Source organism: Bombina bombina, chromosome 1 (genome assembly GCF_027579735.1).
Source record: "Bombina bombina isolate aBomBom1 chromosome 1, aBomBom1.pri, whole genome shotgun sequence".
In the NCBI taxonomy this organism is placed as follows: Eukaryota; Metazoa; Chordata; class Amphibia; order Anura; family Bombinatoridae; genus Bombina; species Bombina bombina.
The window spans coordinates 1,286,324,456-1,286,350,797 of NC_069499.1; positions in this window are offsets into that span (position 1 = coordinate 1,286,324,456).

Genomic DNA, 26,342 nt, shown 5'->3' on the forward strand with positions numbered 1-26,342 from the left:
TTGCCTCGATATACATACTGTTATAAAGAGTAACTAAGTATGGGGAAATGGATGAAGATAGGTTTTTATAAAATTCATTAGTTAAGGCATCTGGGACTGCAGCTTTATTAAGAGAAAGATCCTGAATAGCTTTATTAACTTCTGCTTCAGTAAAGGGGGTATTGAGAGATGCCCTTAGTTCAGATGATATTTTTGGGCATATGATCTTACGCCAGAAGTTCTCTCATTCTAAGGTATTTTATGGCTTTACAGAATAAACGGTTTGATAATACTCTGAAAAAATATTCATAATGTCTTCTGGTTTTGAATAGGTCTTACCATCCTTTTTAAGACCATCTATCAGTGGTGCGCCTTTATCTCACTTAATTAAATTAGCCAAGAGTTTGCCTGCTTTACTACCATATCTAAGTAGTTTAACTTGAAATTTTAATTCTTGATGGGTAGTTCTATGAATAAGAAAGGTGTCTCTTTCCTTTTTGGTGCATGTATATTTAGTCAATGCTTCTGGTGTATTATTAAACAGATAGCTATTGTATGCATTTGATAATGCTTTTAAAATGTCTTGCTTCCGTAACTTATTCTTTCTGGTTCTACTTATATTATATGCCAAAATTTCCCCCCTTAACACTGCCTTCGCAGCTTCCCAATAAACCGCAGGACGATTTATATACAGATATTTAAATTTAACGTATTCCGCAAATTTATGTTTCAGGAAATTTTTCAAGTCAAAGCCTGAAGCTAAATATTGAGGAAAATGAAACCGAGAACTAGAACTAGGCTCTTTTGTAGTTATTTCTACAATAATTGGAGCATGATCTGAAATTGTGATTGGATGAATATTCGACTCAATTTTTAATTTATACAATTTTTCATCAACAAGAAAAAGATCTATTCTATAAAGGGTCTTATGAGCCTTAGAAAGGCAGGTATATTCTCTGAGATCTGGGTTCTGGGATCTCCAAAAATCTTTTACCTTTAAATTTTGGAAAATTTTAAGGAAAATTTTAGATTCTAGATTATCCCTTTTAGTTTTTATGGGGGAAGGATTTTGCCTTAGTCTATATAAAGGATATTGTGGTGCCATATTAAAATCTCCTCCGATAATCAAAAATCCTTCTGAGATAGAAAGTATCTTTGCCTGCAGCAGTTCCCAGAATACTGAATCAAAAACATTTGGTGCATAGATATAATGTTTTGGTAATTATAATTCAAACTATCAAGAATCTTCCCGCTGGATCGGTTTCTACATGTAAAATATAATGTCTTATCTTTTTCCCAACCAGTATTGCCACCCCTCCCCTTTGTGAAACGGAAGGAGAAGCTATAACTTCTTTGACTCAAGAATTCTTAAGTTTAGCAACTTCCTCCAGTTTCAGATGTGTTTCCTGGAGAAATGCGATGTCTGTATTTATTTATTTTTAAAAAGATATTATTGTCTTTCTTTTGATCTGAGACGTTAAGCCACCTATATTCCAGGATACCATCTTACAGTTTTTAGACATTTTCAAGGTTTAAAAAAAACAAAAAAAAAAAAAAAAAAACAGAAACAAAACAAAACAGGAACAAGACAAAACAGAAACAAGACAACAATAAAAATAAAATAAAAAAAGGGTGTGGACCCCCCCAACCCCTCGTGCCCCTCCCCTCGTCCCCCATCCCAAACCCTGCTCCTTCTGGCCATATTGCTTCCATGACCATAGGAGACATCCTATTAGGAAAAAATAATTTATTATCCTAATAATGACTTCTTTGTGATAAATTTGTCCGCATCTATGGCTGACTCAAAGAGATATGATTGGTTATTTTTAATTTAGCTGGGTATATTAAAGTAGCTTGGTGACCTTGATTAATCAGTGTAGTGCATATTGGAGCCAGCTCTTAGCTGAGGTCCCTGCCGAGAAGTCTTGAAATAACATGATTTTAGTATTGCCTAAGAATATAGGTTGATTTTTCCTGTAATATTGAAGAAGAGTGAGTTTGTCCTGATAATTTAAAATTTTGGCAATTATTGGCCTGGGTCTAGAATTCCCTTTTTTAGTTATGCACCAACCTAATCTGTGTATTCTCTCAATCACTATTTGTGAATAAGTTTGAGGAATTTGCAAGAGCTGTGGAAGTGTAATTGTTAAAAGTCTATTTAGGTCTTCATATTGTTTCTCCTCGGGAACCCCTATTATTCTAAGATAGTTCCTCCTGGCACGATTTTCTAGGTCTTCTTGCTTGGTCTGTGTTTTTGAAAGTTTTAAACTTATATCTGCTATTTGTGTTATGGCTTGATATGGTGTCCTCTAAGTCAGAAATTCTCTGTTCTGCTTCAGCCAGTCTTTTAGAGAACTGGCATACTTCAGTTGTCAATACCAGCATATCTTGCTTAATCTCATTTCGGAGGGCTTCGCATATAGGAGTTAGAGCTTCAGTTATATTTTAAACCAGAAATTAAATATCTATTGGTTCATTCATCTGTGGGAAATTAATACTATTAGCTTGTGTGTTTACCGAAGTTTCCAGGGTAGTCTTATTTTTTTGTTTCTTTGCCGAGCTGCCATGGCTGTAGGTGGGGTTCTGGCTTGTGAAGTGATATATTTTTCCATATATCCATGATTCTAAATGAGTGATCTACTAGTGCTGGTAATTATGAGAAGACCCGAAACCAGGGAGGAAGACGGGGAAAAACAAAAAGCCAATTGATTCCACCGATGTATTGTGAGGGAAAATTATGTGAAGGGAAAATGTGGATTGTGAAGAAGGAAGGGGGGGGAAAGGGGTGATAGGTGACTGGTGAAAAAATAAGGCAGAGCCCCTCTATTCAGCCCGAGAGTCGGCGCTTAATATGGATAGAATGAACTAGCAATTGTTCTGAGTGTTATTTAAAAAAATATTTCACCCTAGGAATAAGAAAGATTGTTACAAAGCTTTAGATTATTCTACTTCTGATTTAAGGATTCCTACCTTTAAATTTTGCTTTCTTTTCTTAGGACTTTTGTAAGATTATTTTATATATAAGGTCAATAGAGATAAGGGATTTTAATGCGTTTTTACTTAAAGGTGATGTGACTTAATTACTTAATTAAATCTAGCGACCAGAAGGGAGAGCCTCCACACGAGAGAAGAAGACCCCCACAGCCGTAGATAAAATGCAACAACAAATTGGTACAACAACGAGTATGCAAAGAGTGCAGCTATTATTAAACAAACAGCATAATCAAATTTGGTCAGATTGTTCTGTATATGTACTACATAATAACAGCCTTAATTTATTCAACTCAATATGTGCTATTTGCCTAGACTTCTCCCTTCCCCCTTACCCTCCTTGTGCTCTACCCCTCAGTCGCACTACTAATTTGGCCTCTACCATTATTTGATGAGTTCTAAATTTAAATTTATCCTTAATAGCATCTAATGAATAAGTTTAATATAACAAGAGAGCTACCGAGATTTCAATTAAGCATAATTATACATTCTAATGTACTTTTACTATTAAAGTTTAAGCATTTTTCTATATGCAGATACAATTCCTCCTCTTTACGTCTCGCCCTAGTTAATTCCAAGGAGTGAGAAAATAACTAATTAAACAAAATGATCACTTACTTTTAATGATTTTAAACATATACTCAGTAGCAAAGTGGTCCTATCTCAGACCAAATAATAAATTCTGATAACTCAGTACTATTTTCCTTTCTTTTCTTATCACCTTCTACTCCCTCTCTTCCTCTCTCCCTTTTATGATTGCTTTTATAGCTTTGTTTATTTATTCACACTAATTCATTAGTTTTAAGATTTAAATACGAAAGCCTTGATAAAGAGTAAGGAAAGGCTCCAGTAGGGGAAGAAGGCTCTTAATTGACACAGTTTAACAAAAAGAACAATAAGTTACAATATTTCAAGAAAGTAGCAAAGATAAGTATCAAATATGAGAAGAGCTCTTAACGTGTCCAGTAGGTTACAAGTTATAGACTCATTTCTAGTCGTATAGACAAAGAAAAGAGGACGAAGGGGGCTATAACAGTACCTTAAATTATCCAGAAAAGTTAGTTGGTCCACCCTTTAGGTCAGGCCTGTAGATTTCTTTGGCGCCTGTGTTAAATTAATACAACCTCCTGTGGTTGTATAGGGAAAAGCAATTCAGCCAGCTATGAAGGAGTATATGAGCCAAATAACGGAAAAACTCCTCTATGCAGGCAAAGCAACCCGCTAAAGACAAGGCAATTTCAGCAAAGCACTCCCTCACGCAGCATCCATGGGAGGGAGGCAAACGAATGGATAGAAATCAAGTACCTGGGATAATGTTCCTGTGGGAGGAAACTTCTACGTTCTGGCGGGCCTGTCACAACGACAGATAACAACTTGGCTGAATCTCGCTTCTCGGGAACTCCGCTGTGTGGCCAAGACTAGCCGGACCCTTAGGAAACACAACCCGGATAGGAGCGACCTCTGTGGTCATGCAGGCCCCGCACCTTGATGAGACTTGGTCAGATGAGCCCCGCCTCTTGCAGCAACGGTGAGGGGGGGAGTCGAGAGAGAGTAACTGGGTATCTGGTGCAATATGATCAGGGATGAAAGCCTCTGTGCCCCAGTAAGTCTGAAGGGACGTTGTATGCCAATCTGGGTAAGTTCCTCTTCTCACAGACTCCGCTGAGGGGCAAGGAGTGATCAACCCCTCAGAGGATGCAGCCGGAGCAGGGAACCTCTAAGAATGTACTTGCCCAGTACTCTGCTGGAATCCAAAGCAGTTGGGCCCCTCCTCTCGCAGCATCCATGGGAGGAGGGACGATCAAGGGGAAGCCGACGGTTCCTCAGATGAACAGCACCGGTAACATAAGGAGTCTGTGTCGAGGTAAGCCCAATGCCATTTTGGGGTTTTTGTCGAGTAGACCCCTCTTCTCAGTGCGTTAAAGTTAGGATAAGGAGTACCGGACCATGGGCTATTAGTACTCTGAATCACCAGTCCAGTAATGACTGCAACAGTCAGCTCACAGAAGTGGTCCTTAGTGCTCGATGTGAAGCTGATATTCCCCCAACCTTTGTGGGGGAGGGAGAAATCAAATTAAATTGTCAGCTATCTTTTCGGTTTTCCCGGGCAAATAGGAAGGGCAAGGGACATGCAATCCTTTAATCCTTTTCTGTATGTTATTCAGTGCGGTGGTATAACACTGTGAGGACTCCTGTAGCAAAAGATAGTATTTTTTTTTTTTTGCAGAGTAAGCCGCCCAAGGTCCACCAGGGTGTTCGGCACGAGTTTCTACTGCCAATAGCTCAAACTGGGAAACATGGAGCAAGCATTTTTGCCTGACCTTGCGCTAGTGCTCCTCCCCAGGAAGTCTCCAAGAGCAGGCAATTTTAAACAACTTTCTAATTTACTCCTATTGTCAATTTTTCTTCGTTCTCTTGCAATCTTTATTTAAAAAAGAGGAATGTGATGCATAGTAGCCAGACTATTTTTGGTTGAGAACCTGGGTTATGCTTGCTTATTGGTGGCTAAATGTCAGCCACAAAAAAAGCAAGCGCTATTCATGGGGCTGAACCTAAAATGAGCTGGCTGCTAAAATTTGCATTCCTGCTTTTTAAATAAAGATAGCAAGAAAATGAAGATAAATTGATAATAGGAGTAAATTAGAAAGTTGCTTAAAATGTCATGCTCTATCTGAATAATGAAAGAAAAAATGTGGGTTTAGTATCCCTTTAATATACTTTTTACCTCTGTTATTACCTTGTATCTAAGCCTCTGCAGAATGCCCCCTTATCTCAGGGCTGTTTGCAACTTGCATTTTAGCCAGTCGGTGCATTCACATTTGTAACTCCACAGGAATGAACACAGTGTTATCTGTATGGTATTCATTAACTAGCTCTGTCTTGCTGTTTCCTTAGGCCCTCTCTGGTTGTGTGTCATAACATTTTCTCAAGTGAAGCACACAAACTATGTAATACAGGAGGATCCCTTACACCTAAAATAATGAGGTCTTTATGACAGGGTATCATCATCTTGATATAATTAATTCTACTCACCCATGTAATATTGTACTAGATCATTCAATAAGGAGTTGCTGAGTTGAAATATAGAGTGTTTCAAAATTAGCTTGGAATATGGTCTCTCTATCAGATGAGAGATATAAGCCTAGATACTATATAATTTATTTATTGAATGAAAAGGTCTCTACTTAAATGGACAGTTTCTAGTCTGTATACAAGCCAAGGTCAGATCCAGTTAGTCTCTACTGTATATACAAGCCAAGGTCAAATCAAGGTAGTCAGTGGTAGGATAAGTGCAGGCAAGGGTATGACAGTCTCTAGTCTGTATATAATACAAGGTCAGATCCATGTAGTCAGTAGTAGGATAAGTGCAGGCAAGGGAGTGACAGTCTCTAGTCTGTATACAACACAAGGTCAGATCCATGTAGTCAGTAGTAGGATAACTGCAGGTAAGGGAGTGACAGTCTCTAGTCTGTATACAACACAAGGTCAGATCCATGTAATCAGTAGTGGGATAACTGCAGGTAAGGGAGTGACAGTATCTAGTCTGTATACAACACAAGGTCAGATCCATGTAATCAGTAGTGGGATAACTGCAGGTAAGGGAGTGACAGTATCTAGTCTGTATACAAGCCAAGGTCAGATTAAGGTAGTCAGTAGAAGGATAAGTGCAGGCAAGGGAGTGACTGGCTCTAGTCTGTATACAAGCCAATGCGAGATTCAGGTAGTCAGAAGTAGGATAAGTGAAGGCAAGGGAATGACAGTCTCTAGTCTGTAAACAAACCAAGGTCAGATTCATGTAATCAGTAGTAGGATAAGTACAGGCAAGGGAGTGACAGTCTCTAGTCTATACACAAGCCAAGATCAGATTAAGGTAGTCAGTAGAAGAATAAGTGCAGGCAAGCGAGTGACTGGCTCTAGTCTGTATGCAAGCCAAGGTCCGATTCAGGTAGTCAGTAGTAGGATAAGTACAGGCAAGGGAGTGACAGTCTCTACTCTATACACAAGCCAAGATCAGATTAAGGTAGTCAGTAGAAGGATAAGTACAGGCAAGGGAGTGACTGGCTCTAGTCTGTATACAAGCCAAGGTCCGATTCAGGTAGTCAGTAGTAGGATAAGTGCAGGCAAGGGAGTGAAAGTCTCAAGTCTGTATACAAGCCATGGTCAGTTCCATGTAATCAGTAGTAGGATAAGTGCAGGCAAGGGAATGACAGTCTCTAGTCTGTATACAAGCCAAGGTCAGATTAAGGTAGTCAGTAGAAGGATAAGTGCAGGCAAGGGAGTGACTGGCTCTCGCCTGTATACAAGCCAATGCGAGATTCAGGTAGTCAGTAGTAGGATAAGTGAAGGCAAGGGAATGACAATCTCTAGTCTGTATACAAGCCAAGGTCTGATTCAGGTAGTCAGTAGTAGGATAAGTGCAAGCAAGGGAGTGAAAGTCTCAAGTCTGTATACAAGCCATGGTCAGATCAATGTAATCAGTAGTAGGATAAGTGCAGGCAAGGGAATGACAGTCTCTAGTCTGTATACAAGCCAAGGTTAGATTAAGGTAGTCAGTAGAAGAATAAGTGCAGGCAAGGGAGTGACAGTCTCTAGTCTGTATAAAAGCCAAGGTAAGATCCAGGTAATCAGTAATAGGATAAGTGCAGGGAAGGGAGTGACAGTCTCTAGTCTGTATACAAGTCAAGGTCACATTTGGGTAGTCAGTAGAAGGATAAGTGCAGGCAAGGGAGTGACAGTCTATAGTCTGTATACAAGTCAAGGTCAGATACATGTAATAAGTAGTAGGATAAGTGCAGACAATGGAATGACAGTCTCTAGTTTGTATACAAGCCAATTACAGATACATGTAATTAGTAGTAGGATAAGTGCAGACAAGGAAGTGGCAGTCTCTAGACTGTGTACAAGATAAAGGTCAGATCTATGTAATCAGTAGTAGGATAAGAGCAGACAAGAGAGTGATATTCTCTAGTCTGTATACAAGCCAAGATCAGATCCAGGTAGTCAGTAGAATGATAAGTGCAGGCAAGGGAGTGACTGTCTCTGGTCTACATACAAGCCAAGGTCGGATCCAGGTAATCATTAGAAGGATTAGTGCAGGCAAGGGAATGACAGTCTCTAGTCTGTATACAAGCCAAGGTCAGATCCAGGTAATCAGTAGTAGGATAAGTGCAGGCAAGGGAGTGACAGTCTCTAGTCTGTATACATACCAAGGTCAGATCCAGGTAATTAGTAGTAGGATAAGTGCAGACAAGGGAGTGACTCTCTCTGGTCTACATACAAGCCAAGGTCAGATCCAGGTAACAGTCTCTAGTCTGTATACATACCAAGGTCAGATCCAGGTAATTAGTAGTAGGATAAGTGCAGACAAGGGAGTGACAGTCTCTAGTCTGTATACAAGCCAAGGTCAGATCCAGGTAATTAGAAGTAGGATAAGTGCAGACAAGGGAGTGACAGTCTCTAGTCTGTATACAAGCCAAGGTCAGATCCAGGTTATCAGTAGTAGGATAAGTGCAGGAAAGGGAGTGACAATCTCTAGTCTGTATACAAGAAAAGGTCAGATCCAGGTAAATAGTAGTAGGATAAGTGCAGGCAAGGCAGTGATAGTCTCTAGTCTGTATACAAGCCAAGGCCAGATCCAGGTTATGAGTAGTAGGATAAATGCAGGCAAGGGAGTGACAGTCTCTAGTCTGTATACAAGCCAAGGTCAGATCCAGGTTATCAGTAGTAGGATAAGTGCAGGAAAGGGAGTGACAATCTCTAGTCTGTATACAAGAAAAGGTCAGATCCAGGTAAATAGTAGTAGGATAAGTGCAGGCAAGACAGTGATAGTCTCTAGTCTGTATACAAGCCAAGGCCAGATCCAGGTTATGAGTAGCAGGATAAATGCAGGCAAGGGAGTGACATTATCTAGTCTGTATACAAGCCAAGGTCAAATTCAGGAAAATAGTAGTAGGATAAGTGCAGGCATGGGAGTGACAATCTCTAGTCTGTATACAAGCCAAAGCCAAATCTAGTTAATCAGTAATAGGATAAGTGCAGGGAATGGAGTGACAGTCTCTAGTCTGTATACAAGCCAAGATAAGATCCAGGTAATCAGTAGTAGGATAAGTGCAGGCAAGAGTGACTGTCTCTAGTCTGTATACAAGCCAAGATCAGATCCAGGGGTAATCAGTAGTAGGTTATTTGCAGGCAAGGGAGTTACAGTCTCTAGTCTGTATACAAGCCAAGGACAAATATATGTAATAAGTAAAAGGATAAGAGCAGGCAAGGGAGTGGCAGTTTCTAGTCTGTACACAAGCCAAGGTCAGATCCAGGTTATCAGTAGTAAGATAAGTGTAGGCAAGGGAGTGAGAGTCTCTAGTCAGTATACAAGCCAAGGTCAGATCCAAGTAATCAGTAGTAGGATAAGTACAGGCAAGGAAGTGACACTCTGTAGTCTGTATACAAGCCAAGGTCAGATCCAGGTTATCAGTAGTAGGATAAGTGCAGGCAAGGGAGTGACATTCTCTAATCTGTATACAAGCCAAGATCAGATCCAGGTAAATAGTAGTAGGATAAGTGCAGGCAAGGCAGTGATAGTCTCTAGTCTGTATACAAGCCAAGGCCAGATCCAGGTAATCAGTAATAGGATAAGTGTAGGCAAGGGAGTGACAGTCTATAGTCTGTATACAAGCCAAGGTCAGATCCAGGTAATCAGTAGTAGGGTAAGTGCAGGCAAGAGTGACTGTCTCTAGTCTGTATACAAGCCAAGATCAGATCCAGGGGTAATCAGAAGTAGGTTATTTGCAGGCAAAGGAGCTACAGTCTCAAGTCTGTATACAAGCCAAGGTCAGATCCAGTTAATAAGTAGTAGGTTAAGTGCAGACAAGGGAGTGACAGTCTCTAGTCTATATACAAGCCAATGTAGAATCCAGGTAATCAGTATTAGGATAAGTGCAGGCAAGGGAGTGACAGTATGTAGCCTGTATACAAGCCAAGGTCAGATTCAGGTAATCAGTAGAAGGATTAGTACAGGCAAGGGAATGACAGTCTCTAGTCTGTATACAAGCCAATGTAGAATCTAGGTAATCAATATTAGGATAAGTGCAGGCAAGTGAGTGACAGTCTGTAGTCTGTATACAAGCCAAGGTCAGATCCAGGTAAATAGTAGTAGGATAAGTGCAGGGAAGGGAGTGACAGTCTCTACTCTATACACAAGCCAAGATCAGATTAAGGTAGTCAGTAGAAGGATAAGTGCAGGCAAAGGAGTGACTGGCTCTAGTCTGTATACAAGCCAAGGTCCGATTCAGGTAGTCAGTAGTAGGATAAGTGCAGGCAAGGGAGTGAAAGTCTCAAGTCTGTATACAAGCCATGGTCAGTTCCATGTAATCAGTAGTAGGATAAGTGTAGGCAAGGGAATGACGGTCTCTAGTCTGTATACAAGCCAAGGTCAGATTTAGGTAGTCAGTAGAAGGATAAGTGCAGGCAAGGGAGTGACTGGCTCTAGTCTGTATACAAGCCAAGGCGAGATTCAGGTAGTCAGTAGTAGGATAAGTGAAGGCAAGGGAATGACAGTCTCTAGTCTGTAAACAATCCAAGGTAAAATCCATGTAATCAGTAGTAGGATAAGTGCAGGCAAGGGAGTGACAATCTCTAGTCTGTATACAAGCCAAGGTCCGATTCAGGTAGTCAGTAGTAGGATAAGTGCAAGCAAGGGAGTGAAAGTCTCAAGTCTGTATACAAGCCATGGTCAGATCAATGTAATCAGTAGTAGGATAAGTGCAGGCAAGGGAGTGACAGTCTCTAGTCTGTATAAAAGCCAAGGTAAGATCCAGGTAATCAGTAATAGGATAAGTGCAGGGAAGGGAGTGACAGTCTCTAGTCTGTATACAAGTCAAGGTCAGATTTGGGTAGTCAGTAGAAGGATAAGTGCAGGCAAGGGAGTAACTGGATCTAGTCTGTATACAAACCAAGGTCAGATCCAGGTAATCAGTAATAGGATAAGTGCAGTCAAGGGAATAACAGTCTATAGTCTGTATACAAGTCAAGGTCAGATACATGTAATAAGTAGTAGGATAAGTGCAGACAATGGAATGACAGTCTCTAGTCTGTATACAAGCCAATTACAGATACATGTAATCAGTAGTAGGATAAGTGCAGACAAGGAAGTAGCAGTCTCTAGACTGTGTACAAGATAAAGGTCAGATCTATGTAATCAGTAGTAGGATAAGAGCAGACAAGAGAGTGATATTCTCTAGTCTGTATACAAGCCAAGATCAGATCCAGGTAGTCAGTAGAATGATAAGTGCAGGCAAGGGAGTTACTGTCTCTGCTCTACATACAAGCCAAGGTCGGATCCAGGTAATCATTAGAAGGATTAGTGCAGGCAAGGGAATGACAGTCTCTAGTCTGTATACAAGCCAAGGTCAGATCCAGGTAATCAGTAGTAGGATAAGTGCAGGCAAGGGAGTGACAGTCTCTAGTCTGTATACATACCAAGGTCAGATCCAGGTAATTAGTAGTAGGATAAGTGCAGACAAGGGAGTGACAGTCTCTAGTCTGTATACAAGCCAAGGTCAGATCCAGGTAATTAGTAGTAGGATAAGTGCAGACAAGGGAGTGACAGTCTCTAGTCTGTATACAAGCCAAGGTCAGATCCAGGTTATCAGTAGTAGGATAAGTGCAGGAAAGGGAGTGACAATCTCTAGTCTGTATACAAGAAAAGGTCAGATCCAGGTAAATAGTAGTAGGATAAGTGCAGGCAAGGCAGTGATAGTCTCTAGTCTGTATACAAGCCAAGGCCAGATCCAGGTTATGAGTAGTAGGATAAATGCAGGCAAGGGAGTGACAGTCTCTAGTCTGTATACAAGCCAAGGTCAGATCCAGGTTATCAGTAGTAGGATAAGTGCAGGAAAGGGAGTGACAATCTCTAGTCTGTATACAAGAAAAGGTCAGATCCAGGTAAATAGTAGTAGGATAAGTGCAGACAAGACAGTGATAGTCTCTAGTCTGTATACAAGCCAAGGCCAGATCCAGGTTATGAGTAGTAGGATAAATGCAGGCAAGGGAGTGGCATTATCTAGTCTGTATACAAGCCAACCTCAAATTCCGAAAAATAGTAGTAGGATAAGTGCAGGCATGGGAGTGACAATCTCTAGTCTGTATACAAGCCAAAGCCAAATCTAGTTAATCAGTAATAGGATAAGTGCAGGGAATGGAGTGACAGTCTATAGTCTGTATACAAGCCAAAAAAAAAAAAATAAAAAAAAATAAAAAAAAAAAAATTACACAGTGTTAAGTGTAAATACCCCCCTGAGAAGTTAAGGTATTATTGGAGACGTCTTCCAATAATATGATAGTGTTCTGTGACACAGCTTGTTTTTATTAAAATGATATATATATGCGCTTCTTGTTATACATAAGGGGAATAACCCCTAGATTAGAATATTCTAAATCAATATATTTTAGCTTAGAACCCGTTAATGGGTGATGGACAGAGTATCACTTGGTTAAAGGTAGTGAATAAGGCTATCGTAAGTAAGGCTATCAAAAAATATAGGAACACTGTGGATACTCCACAATCCTATAATGACCATATACTATGATTTTGACCATATACTATGATTTTACAATAGTTTACCAGCAAGTTTTTTAACCGCTAAGCTACCCATCAAGTTTACCCACCAAGTTTAAGCTAAATTGCCGACATACGGCCAACAAAATTAGGAAATTTCTATTTTAAACATAGAGCATAAGGAGAAGCAGAGCGAACGCCTGACGCGCGTTTCGCCTACTGCTTTGGGGGCAATCTGTATATTTAAGAATTTATTAGGCATTACTCATGCTATCTTGTGGTCCAAACCAAACCAGTTAGTTTTTGGGTTGGGACAATGCTGCAAAATTGTTTAAGCACCTCACTCAGCCACCAGTAATTTACAACTAGTTTGGAATATAATATTACATATTTGATTCCCCATCAAATCGAGATCGCAATTCACACCAATAAGTTATACACTATCCCCCTGTGTGATCCCTGACACAGCAATTTTAATGTTCCTTTCACACCTATTTTTACCATAAGCAAGTTATGTTGGATGACTTAGATCATCTCTAGGGAAATTTGAAACTAATGAATATAAATAAATTCCCATGGTAATAGAAAACTAAATATAGATTGATAGAGGCTTTTTATTAAACAGCATTTATCTAGCTGTTCCTATGTGACTTACAAATGACAATTTAGTACCATTTGGGATACATTTTCTGAAAACATCAAATCTCCCCATTTTATATGTTTTGTTTTCTTGTCATTTAAATATTTTAAAGATATCAATAAAAGTTATATTTTAATCTTTTCCTTAGTGCCTTTTCTACAATATCAGATCGAAAATAAAGTTTTCCATTTAAGTGTGCCACAAGATACCTTCTTTTCTTTCCTTATATTTCTTTGATATTAAACCAGGTATCAGGCACTGCCCTCCAGGGATACATAGGCCTACCCTGTTGGGATAATTTTGGGAAACTTTGACCTGTCCCCAAACGTAAATCCCCTTTTCTTAGGGGAATTACTAAAATTCTAACAGGTAAATAGTAGTAGGATAAGTGCAGGCAAGGGAGTGAAAATCTCTAGTCTGTATACAAGTCAACGTCAGATCCAGGTAATCTGTAATAGGATAAGTGCAGGGAAGGGAGTGACAGTCTGAAGTCTATATACAAGCCAAGATAAGATCCAGGTAATCACTAATCAGTAGTAGGATAATTGCAGGCAAGAGTGACAGTCTGTAGTCTGTATACAAGCCAAGATCAGATCCAGGGGTAATCAGAAGTAGGTTATTTGCAGGCAATGGAGCTTCAGTCTCAAGTCTGTATACAAGCCAAGGTCAGATCCAGGTAATAAGTAGTAGGATAAGTGCAGACAAGGGAGTGACTGTCTCTAGTCTATATACAAGCCAAGGTCGGAACCAGGTAATCAGTAGAAGGATTAGTACAGGCAAGGGAATGACAGTCTCTAGTCTGTATACAAGCCAAGGTAGAATCCAGTTAATCCGTATTAGGATAAGTGCAGGCAAGGGATTGACAGTCTGTAGCCTGTATACAAGCCAAGGTCAGATCCAGGTTATGAGTAGTAGGATAAGTGCAGGCAAGGGAGTGACATTCTCTAGTCTGTATACAAGTCAAGGTCAGATCCAGGTAATTAGTAATAGGATAAGTGCAGACAAGGGAGTGACAGTCTCTAGTCTGTATCAAGCCAAGGTCAGATCCAGGTTATGAGTAGTAGGATAATTGCAGGCAAGGGAGTGACATTCTCTAGTCTGAATACAAGTCAAGGTCAGATCCAGGTAATAAGTAGTAGGATACGTGCAGGCAAGGGAGTGACAGTCTCTAGTCTATATACAAGCCAAGGTCAGATACAGGTAAATAGTAGTAGGATAAGTGCAGGCAAGGGAGTGAAAATCTCTAGTCTGTATACAAGTCAACGTCAGATCCAGGTAATCTGTAATAGGATAAGTGCAGGGAAGGGAGTGACAGTCTGAAGTCTATATACAAGCCAAGATAAGATCCAGGTAATCACTAATCAGTAGTAGGATAATTGCAGGCAAGAGTGACTGTCTCTAGTCTGTATACAAGCCAAGATCAAATCCAGGGGTAATCAGTAGTAGGTTATTTGCAGGCAAGGGAGTTAGAGTCTCTAGTCTGTATACAAGCCAAGGTCAGATACATTTAATAAGCAGTAGGATAAGAGCAGGCAAGGGAGTGGCAGTTTCTAGACTATATACAAGCCAAGGTCAGATCCATATAATCAGTAGTAGGATAAGAGCAGGCAAGGGAGTGACAGTCTCTAGTCAGTATATAAGCCAAGGTCAGATCCAGTTAATCAGTAGTAGGATAAGTGCAAACAAGGGAGTGAGAGTCTCTAGTCTGTATACAAGCAAGGTCAGATCCAGGTTATCAGTAGTAGGATAAGAGCAGGCAAGGGAGTGACAGGGGGGGGAAGGAAAAACAGGAAAAGGGATTTTGAAAGAGACATTACCTCTTCCTCCCAGGAGGGGCAGATCTCAAACCAAATATTTGATCTGGAAACCAAAGTTTTAAACTATGGGCTGAGCATTGTGCCAGCAGAGGGTTTTAATCTTTTCCAGACACTCATGGATGTGAATAGACTGATAAGAAATTTGACTATAAAAAAATTCTTCTCAAAAACAAATAAAGATGAGACTGGTTATGATCAAAACCCAAGTAGAGAGCTACCAGAAGGGAATTTCACACTTTCATTTCAAGAAGTATGTGATTTGGAAGCATTGGAAAGCTATATAATGAGGGTCAAGACATAAACATTAATGTTGAATCTAACCTTATATCTAGAGGTCCCTCCCTCTCTAGTGCTTCCAAATTTTACCCAATTCATACCAGGGGAAACATATTGGAAAAATTCCAAAAAAGAATTGACACCAAGAGTAAAAACAGTAATCTGAATAGGCAAGAGGTTATTGCATTGAAGAGTTTAAAAGAGATTAAAAATTTAACCATTAGATCTGCCGATAAGGGCGGGTCAGTGGTAGTCATGGATAGAATTTTTTTATCCATGAGGCATTACGACAGTTAAATGACCCAGCCCAATACCAGAGTTTAAGTTTTGACCCAACGGACAGATTCAAACAAGAACTAAATCATCTAATTGATGATGGTCAAGAAGCAGGATATATAGATGCTAAAACCAGCCAGTTTTTAAGAGTAGATTTTTCAGTTATGCCTATTTTCAATTCTTTGCCGAAAGTGCACAAATCCCTCATTGATGTAAAGGGCCGTCCCATCATTAGTGGTATAGGTTCCATTTTGGAGCCACTGTCACAGTGGCTGGACCATCTTTTACAACCATTGGTTCAAGGCCTGTCTGGCTACTTAAAAGATACCAAGCAGCTCCTAATGGATCTTGAATCATTTACTTGGCAAGAAGACTACAATTGGTTGTCAATTGATGTCACTTCTCTTTATTCCTCTATACCCCACAACAGAGGTTTGGAGGTGATTTATTTCTTCTTAGAGAGATTTACACATTTGAATCCTGACTTTTGCAAGTTTATTTTGAGAGTTACAGAATTTTTACTAACGCATAATTTTTTTGCCTTTGAAGGTGTTCACTACCTCCAGAGATGTGGGACAGCTATGGGGCTAACCTGTTTATGGGTTGGTGGGAGCTGTCCCACATCTATGGATGTGATGAGCACTGGAAGAAAAGGATCATATACTACAGAAGGTACATAGATGATCTTCTGATGGTCTGGAAAGGCGAGGAAGCAGAAGCATTGAATTTTGTTAAAATTTTGAATGATAATTCAGTTGGGATTAGATTCACTCATGAATTTGGAAGAAGGAATATAAATTTCTTGGATGTTTCCCTGACTAGCACAAATTTAGGTAAGGTTGAAACTAAGGTCTAAAGGAAACCCATACCTGGGAATACCCTCCTCCATGCCAAGAGCATTCACCCAAAACGAGTTTTCAGATCTGTCGTAAAAGGGCAATTCATAAGACTCAGAAGGAACTGTACGACAGATGATGAATATGGGAGACAGGCTCTAGACTTGGAGGATTGTTTCTGTAAAACAGGATATAACAGAAGAGAAGTAGCAGCTATGAGAGAGACTATAGCAGCTAGAGACAGGAAAGAATTTCTAATATCGAAGAGTAGTGACCTTAATCAGTTTGAGGGGGTGTCTTTTATCACTCAATATAGCAACCAGTTCCACCAGGTCTGCAACATAATTCAGAAACATTTTCATATGCTTGCAGCAGACGATAACCTGGTGGAGGTAGTTGCTAAGGGTTAAAGATATGCGTTTAAAAGGGGAGTGACCATAGGCAATATTGTAGCCCCCACGCAACTCAGTCCTCTCAACACTATTGACAACTCATCATTGCTTAGGTTTAAAGGTACCTATAAATGTAGCTACACACAGTGCACATCATGTGAGCACCTTCAACAAGGAGAGGGATTTGGCAGCACAGTAACTGGGGAAAGGTTTAGACATTTTTCCTGTCTTAATTGCAGAACAACTTATGTTGTTTATTTGCTCACGTGTGAAGAATGCAGTGTCCAATATACAGGTCTCACAACGAGAGAGAACAGGGACAGAATACATGAGCATTTATCCAACATTAGGGCAGGAAAACTAACAACCCCTCTGGTGCAACATTTTTTATTGAAACACAACAAAAGTGCTAACTCACTAAAGTGGACTATCATTGAAATGGTTAGGTGCAATAAGAGAGGAGGAGATAGGGACAAACTTTTGGCAAAGAGGGAAGCCTTCTGGATACAAAGACTCAGGACTAGAGTACCTGAAGGGTTAAATTCTGAATATGACATCATAAATTACTGGGAGTGATAGACTGGGTCTGTGTATCCAAAAAGATACATTCCATGTTGAGTGGGGAATGTTGTGGGGAGATATTGTGATATCTTCATAATAAATTAATTAAGCATAAAGGGGTAAATGGAGATTACTAACCCCCCCCCCCCACCACCACCACCACTACATTTATCAATGTGAAAACACTTTTTAATTTTTAATTTTAATTTTTATTTTCTATCTTCATTTTTATTTATTTTTTGCATACTATTAATCTGTTATGTATTGACCAGGCAATTCAACATAATTCTGATATGTGATTTATCATTAGTCCTGTGATAGGGAATGGTTTCACACAGCGAGAAATTGTTAAGTTTGCGTAAGGTTCAAATTTGAAGTTAAATGTATAGCCTGTATATTTAAGATAGAAGTTAAAGTCGTATATTACATATGAATATTATAGACTTCACAGATTTCTGCACTGTTAATATGAATTTGACTTTTTTACTCATGATGTAACTCAATTTAATTTAAATGTTAAAATTTAAATGTTAGCTATTATAAATGCAAACTGTACATGAGTGTGGGTGTGTACATAGAACCACCCTCAGGGTAATGCTTTTATCCAATCACAATGCACATGGGTGTATTAAAAGGTTGCTGTGATTATGGACTACAGCTACGATTATGGCCATTTAGGCTGAAACGCATCAGCAGACAGTACTTTAAGGGTCCTCTATGTTACTCACATTGTCACTTGTGTGTATTCTTGCTTTTATAAAAAAGTTTTTTTGAACTCACAATAAAAGCTTTTTAATTCCATCCTGCGTGCTGGTGCTTCTTTTCCACACGCAACTAAGGAAGCGACAGTCTCTAGTCTGTATACAAGCCAAGATAAGATCCAGGTAATCAGTAGTAGGATAAGTGCAGGCAAGAGTGACTGTATCTAGTCTGTATACAAGCCAAGATAAGATCCAGGTAATCAGTAGTAGGATAATTGCAGGCAAGAGTGACTGTCTCTAGTCTGTATACAAGCCAAGATCAGATCCAGGGTTAATCAGTAGTAGGTTATTTGCAGGCAAGGGAGTTAGAGTCTCTAGTCTGTATACAAGCCAAGGTCAGATACATTTAATAAGTAAAAGGATAAGAGCAGGCAAGGGAGTGACAGTTTCTAGACTGTATACAAGCCAAGGTCAGATCCATATAATCAGTAGTAGTATAAGAGCAGGCAAGGGAGTGGCAGTCTCTAGTCTGTTGTTATAACCCTGAACAAAAAGTACTTGTTTTTGTGAGGATTTCCTGAAAGCAGTTTTTGTAGAATTTATGCAGCTTACTTGAATAGGTTAACTTAAGCAAAGTGATAAATGTTACAGATAGCTTAATTACAATATGCAATTGGCAATATTAAACTATCTGTCTTAATGTTTGCCTATAAACTATTTCTCCAGAGTCACTGCAGACTTGGAGGATATAGCCTTAAGCAGAAGTTAACCATACAAATACAATCAGGTATAAATGAGAGAGATTTCAGTAACAATTCACAGGTTACTAAGCATGAAGCTAAAGTGACTTAGCATAAGATAAGTCGGGAAGACGAAGTGTAACAGTAGCAGGATTTTTAATATCCACAATTAGAAATGGTCCAATGAATAATTTACTCAATTTCTTTGAGGGAGTATGTAATTTAAAATGTTTCATTGACAACCATACCATTTGGCCTATCTGATACGTTGGTTGAGGAGTGTGACGTAAGTCATAGTATTTTTTCTGAGAATTTTGAGCGTGTTGTATATTTTGTTGAGCAATGGTGAAAGTTTGAGAGATATCGTTAACTGTATCATTCACTTTTGGGTTGGAACTTGGTAAGTATGGGTAAAAAGAGATTCTAGGATGTAAGCCATAGTTGACATAGAATGGACTAAGTCGAGTGGAGGAGTTGGTAGCATTGTTGTAGGCAAACTCTGCCAAAGCTAAATGCTTTGTCCACATTTCTTGTTGATTTGAGCAAAAGCAACGCAGATACTGCTCCAACCATTGGTTGGTTCGTTCCACTTGCCCGTTGGATTGGGGATGGTAAGAGGTCGTAAGGTTTTGAGTGATATGCAGAGTTTGACAAAGAGATTTCCAAAAACGTGAGGTAAACTGTGAACCCCTGTCCGAGAGTATCACCATGGGAAGTCCATGTAACCGAACAACTTCTTTAATGAATAACTCACTGGTTTCCTGAGCTGTCGGCAACCCAACTGCTGGAATAAAATGTGCCATTTTACTCAAAATATCTACAACAACTAGTATTGTAGAAAAGGAAAAAGAGCTTGGGAGGTCAACAATAAAATCCATAGCAATATGGCTCCAGGGAGTTTCGGGTACTGGATAAGATTGGAGTAACCCAACAGAGAAATGACAAGACGGTTTGGAAGTAGAACAGGTTGTACACTGTGCGATGTATTCCTGAACTGTTGAGGTCATCGCTGGCCACCAATAGTGTCGTCGTAGTAAGTCCAGAGTTTTATTAAGACCTAAGTGTCCAGATGTTGGAGAGTCGTGGCAGGAGTAAAGGAGTTGTAACCTATATTGCGGTGGTATGTAAAGGAGGTTTCCATGGTAGTATAAGCCGTCCGCCTTTGCTTGCAAGAGATGCATTGGCTTTGAGGAATCCTGGGTTTGACAGGTTTGGAATTCTGGATGTGGGGATATAAGTAATCCCAGAATTTTAGAACTAGGAATAACTGTGGATGGAACTTCTTCAGAAGAAGGTCTAGAATCCCGTCTGGATAGTGCGTCCGCTTTACCATTACGACTTCCCGGACGGTACATAATCAGAAAGTCAAAATGAGAGAAATATAGATTCCATCGTAGTTGTCTGGAAGATAGGGTTCTGTTCTGCTGTAAATATTGCATGTTTTTGTGATCAGTTATAACTATAACAGGGAAAGTAGCACCTTCTAGAAGGTGTCGCCCCTGTTCAAATGCAGTTTTGATTACCAATAATTCTTTTTCCCCCACGGGATAATTGCGTTCAGCAGGAGACAGGAGTCTGGAGAGATATGCTACTGGATGTAACTTATCTGTTAAAGATGTTTTTTGCGAGAGTATAGCCCCGAGAGCATAATCTGATGCGTCCACTTCGACAATAAACTGTAAGTTGGGGTCTGGGAACTGCAGAATGGGTGCTGTGGTGAAATCTGTTTTTAGTTTTTTGAATACCCTTTCACAGTCCTTAGTCCAGTCAAATGAGTTTTTTCCCTTAGTTAGGTCAGTTAGAGGTTTAGCCGTGTGTGCAAAATTATGTATACATTTTCGGTAAAAGTTGGCAAAGCCAAGAAACCTCTGTACCTGTTTCTTGGTTTTAGGAGTTGGCCACTGGGTTATAGCATGTATTTTTGAATCGTCCATAGTGATTCCTGTGCTTGAGATAACATAACCCAGAAATGTCACTTTAGGCCTGTTGAACTCACATTTCTCTAATTTGGCGTACAATTTGTGTTGTCTTAAATGAGCTAATACTGTTCTAACATGTGTTAAATTTTGTTGTTAGGATTCAGAGAAGATAAGTATATCGTCTAGGTACACGACTACAAAATTGTCTAAGATGTCATGAAAGATGTCATTAATAAAGCATTGAAATGTTGCTGGAGCATTACAAAGGCCAAACGGCATGACAGTATATTCGTAAAGGCCATATCGAGTTCTAAATGCTGTCAACCATTCATCTCCAGCCCTCATTCGTATGAGGTTATATGCACCCCTGAGATCCAATTTTGTAAAGATCTTGGCAGTGCGTAACCTCTCAATAAGTTTGGGTATTAACGGGAGTGGGTAACGGTTTTTATTTGTTCTTTTATTTAGCTCCCGATAGTCAATTATGGGCCTAAGTGACTGGTCTTTATTTTTAACAAAAAAGATTCCAGCCCCAGCTGGGGATGTGGATGGTCTAATAAAACCTTTTGCTAGGTTTTCTTGTAGGTATAACTTTAAGTGATCTAATTCAGGTCTTGATAGAGGATATATGTGTCCAACGGGAATTGTTGCACCAGGCAAAAGGTCAATGGGGCAATCGTATGACCTATGGGGCAGTAGAACCTGTGCCTCTGTTTTGTTGAACACATCCTGAAAATCCTCTAGATCACTAAGTAATATAACATCCTTTGTGAGTAAAATATGAGGTAATGGAAAACAAGTCTGAGTGCAGTAGGAAGAAGTTAAATCAACAGTCATACGTTGCCAGTCAAAGGTTGGTTTGTGTATGTGTAACCAAGACAACCCAATGATAATTGGGTATAGAGGACTTGGAATTAAGTCGAAAGATATCGATTCCCTATGTCCAGATCTAGTACAGAGTAATAAAGGTGTTGTTTCATGTGTAATGGGGCCTGTGGAGAGAGAAGAGCCATCAACTAAATTAATGGAGACCGGAGACTGTTTTGCTAGGAAGGGAATTTTATTTAAATTGACAAAATGAATAACAATATAACTTGATGACGCTCCTGTGTCAATAAGAGCCTCAACTTCTATGTGGTGGCGATCCCACTGCAAAGTAAGAGGTAACGTTATATGAGAATGAGTATGTTTAGATAGAGACAGACTAAGTGTGTTAAATTCTATCTTACCAGCTTTTGTCTTTTTAAGAAGTGGACAAGATGACATATCATGCTCTGGGGAGGCACAGTACAAGCATAGTCTCAATGCCCGCCTTCTACTTTTCTCGTCAGTGGAGAGAGGACTACGCATAAAACCTATTTCCATAGGTGATTCAGTTTCCTTGGAACTTGATGGAGAGGGGGTGAACCTTTTGTAGGGAGCTGACGTATTAGACCTCTCATGTTTACGCTCATGTAGTCGTCGGTCTATAGTGGTACAGAGATTGCAAAGATCCTCCAGTCTCTGGGGTACGCCTGTGTGGGACAACTCATCCTTAATATCTTCACTAAGCCCACTTCTAAATTGGTGTCTCAGTGACGCCTCATTCCATTTTGACTCAATGGCGAATATTTTAAATTGTGAAATATAATCCTCCACAGGATGCCGGCCTTGTTTTAAGGCCCTGAGTGAAGCCTCAGCAGATTCCTGCTTGAAAGGATCGTCATACAGAGAAGAAAGTGCTTTTAGAAAGTCTTGAAAAGAATCCAATAAGGTATTTTGGTTTTCAAATAAACTATCAGCCCAACTGCGAGGCTCTCCCCTTAAATAGGAAATCATGGTTAAATCCTTAAAGCGATCAGTGCTATAGGTTTTAGGCTTGAGCTCAAACAGGAGTAAACAGGCATTTCTAAATTCTTTGAAATTAGACCTATTACCGCTAAATTTATAAGGTAATGACACTTGCGGTTCAGGTTCAGCGGTTTTTGAAGCGTACATTTCTCTAACACAATCTTTCAACAATTGATACTCAGTTTGCAATTCTCTAATTGACTGGGGTAACGTTATCCATACGCTGTGAAAGTGCTGTGACTTGATTAGTGATTTCAGTTAATTCCATAACTGCTTTCAACCTCTACAAATTTAAGCTGGATTCATCTGTTATAACCCTGAACAAAAAGTGTGAGTGTACTTGTTTTCGTGAGGATTTCCTGAAAGCAGTTTTTGTAGAATTTATGCAGCTTACTTGAATAGGTTAACTTAAGCAAAGTGATAAATGTTACAGATAGCTTAATTACAATATGCAATCGGCAATATTAAACTATCTGTCTTAATGTTTGCCTATAAACTATTTCTCCAGAGTCACTGCAGACTTGGAGGATATAGCCTTAGGCAGAAGGTAACCATACAAATACAATCAGGTATAAATGAGAGAGATTTCAGTAACAATTCACAGGTTACTAAGCATGAAGCAAAAGTGACTTAGCATAAGATAATAAGTTATACGACCTGCCTTATGCTGCTACAGGCTTCCCAGGAACAGAAGAGTTCAGCGTGTATGAGAATGCTGAACTGCAAGTAACAAGCTTGAGAGTGAGAGGTGAGAGCTGTGGCTGTAGCTGATGATGTCAGTCCTGCACACAGGTGGTTCTGTGTGAAAGGGAGAGAGCTGCAGCACAGGAAGTGGTTGCTCTGTGTAGCAGAAGAATGATTCCCCTATGTCAGATAGCCGATTGGCTGAGAAGCTTTCTCATGCAGGGATGTGAAAACATTAATCCAGCAATGAGGTAAGAGAAGTGGGAGGTTATATAGGGAGTAAGGACAATTGCTTAAAGAGACAGAATAAGCTACACTGTAGAATCTGACATCTGTATATAAGCCAATATCAGATCCAGTTAATCAGTAGTAGGATAAGTGCAAGCAAGGGAGTGAGAGTCTCTAGCCTGTATACAAGCAAGGTCAGATCCAGGTTATCAATAGTAGGATAAGAGCAGGCAAGGGAGTGACAGTCTCTCGTTTGTATATAAGCCAAGGTCAGATCCAGTTAATCAGTAGTAGGATAAGAGCAGGCAAGGGAGTGACAGTCTGTAGCCTGTATACAAGCCAAGGTAAGATCCAGGTAATCAGTAATAGGATAAGTGCAGGCAACGGAATGACAGTCTCTAGTCTGTGTACAAGCCAAGGTCAGATCCAGGTAATTAGTAGTAGGATAAGTGCAGACAAGGGAGTGACAATCTCTAGTCTGTGTACAAGCCAAGGTCAGATCCAGGTATTAGTAGTAGGATAATTGCAGGCAAGGGAGTGACAGTCTGTAGTCTGTATACAAGTCAAGGTCAGATCCAGGTAATTAGTAGTAGGATAAGTGCAGACAAGGGAGTGACAGTCTCTAGTCTGTATACAAATCAAGGTCAGATCCAGGTTATGAGTAGTAGGATATTTGCAGGCAAGTGAGCGACAGTCTCTAGTCTGTATACAAGCCAAGGTCAGATCTAGGTAATCAGTAGTAGGATAAGTGCAGGCAAGGGAGTGACAGTCTGTAGTCTGTATACAAGCCAAGGTCAGATCCAGGTTATGAGTAGTAGGATAAGCGCAGGCAAGGGACTGACATTCTCTAGTCTGTATACAATCCAAGGTCAGATCCAGGTAATCAGTACTAGGATAAGTGCAGACAAGGGAGTGACAGTCTCTAGTCTGTATACAAGCGAAGGTCAGATCCAGGTTATGAGTAGTAGGATAAGCGCAGGCAAGGGACTGACATTCTCTAGTCTGTATACAAGCCAAGGTCAAATCCAGGTAAATAGTAGTAGGATAAGTGCAGGCAAGGGAGTGACAATCTCTAGTCTGTATACAAGCCACAGCCAAGTCCAGGTAATCAGTAATAGGATAAGTGCAGGGAATGAAGTGACAGTCTCTAGTCTGTATACAAACCATGATAAGATCCAGTTAATCTGTAGTAGGATAAGTGCAGGTAAGAGTGACTGTCTCTAATCTGTATACAAGCCAAGATCAGATCCAGGGGTAATCAGCAGTAGGTTATTTGCAGGCAAGGGAGTTACAGTCTCTAGTCAGTATACAAGCCAAGGTCAGATACATGTAATAAGTAGTAGGATAAGAGTGGGCAAGGGAGTGGCAGTTTCTAGACTGTATACAAGCCAAGGTCAGATCCAGGTAGTCAGTAGTAGGATAAGTGCAGGCAAGGGAGTGAAAGTCTCTAGTCTGTATATAAGCCAAGGTCAGATCCAGTTAATCAGTAGTAGGATAAGTGCAGGCAAGGGAGTGACAGTCTTTATTCTGTATACAAGCAAGGTCGGATCCAGGTTATCGGTAGTAGGATAAGAGCAGGCAAGGGAGTGAGAGTCTCTAGCCTGTATACAAGCCAAGGTCAGATCCAGGTAATCAGTAATAGGATAAGTGCAGGCAAGGGAGTGACAGTCTGTAGTCTGTATACAAGCCAAGGTCAGATCCAGGTAATCAGTACTAGGATAAGTGCAGGCAAGGGAGTGACAGTCTTTACTCTGTATACAAGCCAAGGTCACATCCAGGTTATGAGTAGTAGGATAAGTACAGACAAGAGAGTGACATTCTCTCGTCTGTATACAAGCCATAGTCAGATCCAGGTAAATAGTAGTAAGATAAGAGCAGGCAAGGGAGTGACAGTCTCTAGCCTGTATACAAGCCAAGGTCAGATCCAGGTAATCAGTAATAGGATAAGTGCAGGCAAGGGAGTGACAGTCTGTAGTCTGTATACAAGCCAAGATAAGATCCAGGTAATCAGTAGTAGGATAAGTGCAGGCAAGGGAGTTACAGTCTCTAGTCTGTATACAAGCCAAGGTCAGATACATGTATATAAGCCAAGGTCAGATCCAGGTTATCAGTAGTAGGATAAGTGCCGGCAAGGGAGTGAGAGTCTCTAGTCTGTATACAAGCCAAGGTCAGATCCAGGTAATCAGTAGTAGGATAAGTGCAGGCAAGGGAATGACAGTCTGTAGCCTGTATACAAGCCAAGGTAAGATCCAGGTAATCAGTAATAGTATAACTGCAGGCAAGGGAGTGACAGTCTCTAGTCTGTATACAAGCCAAGGTCAGATCCAGGTAATAAGTAGTAGGATAAGTGCAGTCAAGGGAGTGACAATCTCTAATCTGTATGCAATCCAAGGCCAGATCTAGGTAATCAGAAGTAGGATAAGTGCAGACAAGGGAGTGACAATCTCTAGTCTGTATGCAAGCCAAAGCCAGATCCAGGTAATAAATAGTAGGATAAGTGCAGGCAAGAGAGTGACAATCTCTAGTCTGCATACAAGCCAAGGTCAGATCCAGGTAATCAGTACTAAGGTAAGTGCAGGCAAGGGAGTGACAGTCTCTAGTCTGTATACAAGCCAAAGTCAGATCCAGATAATCAGTAATATGATACGTGCAGGGAAGAGAGTGGCAGTCTCTAGTCTGTATACAAGCCAAGGTCAGATCAAGGTAATCAGTAATATGATAAGTGCAGGCAAGAAAGTGGCAGTCTCTAGTCTGTATACAAGCCAAGATCAGATCCAGGTAATCAGTAGTACGATAAGTGCAGGCAAGAGTGACTGTCTCTAGTCTGTATACAAGCCAAGATGAGATCCAGGGGTAATTAGTAGTAGGTTAGTTGCAGGCAAGGGAGTTACAGTCTCTAGTCTGTATACAAGCCAAGCT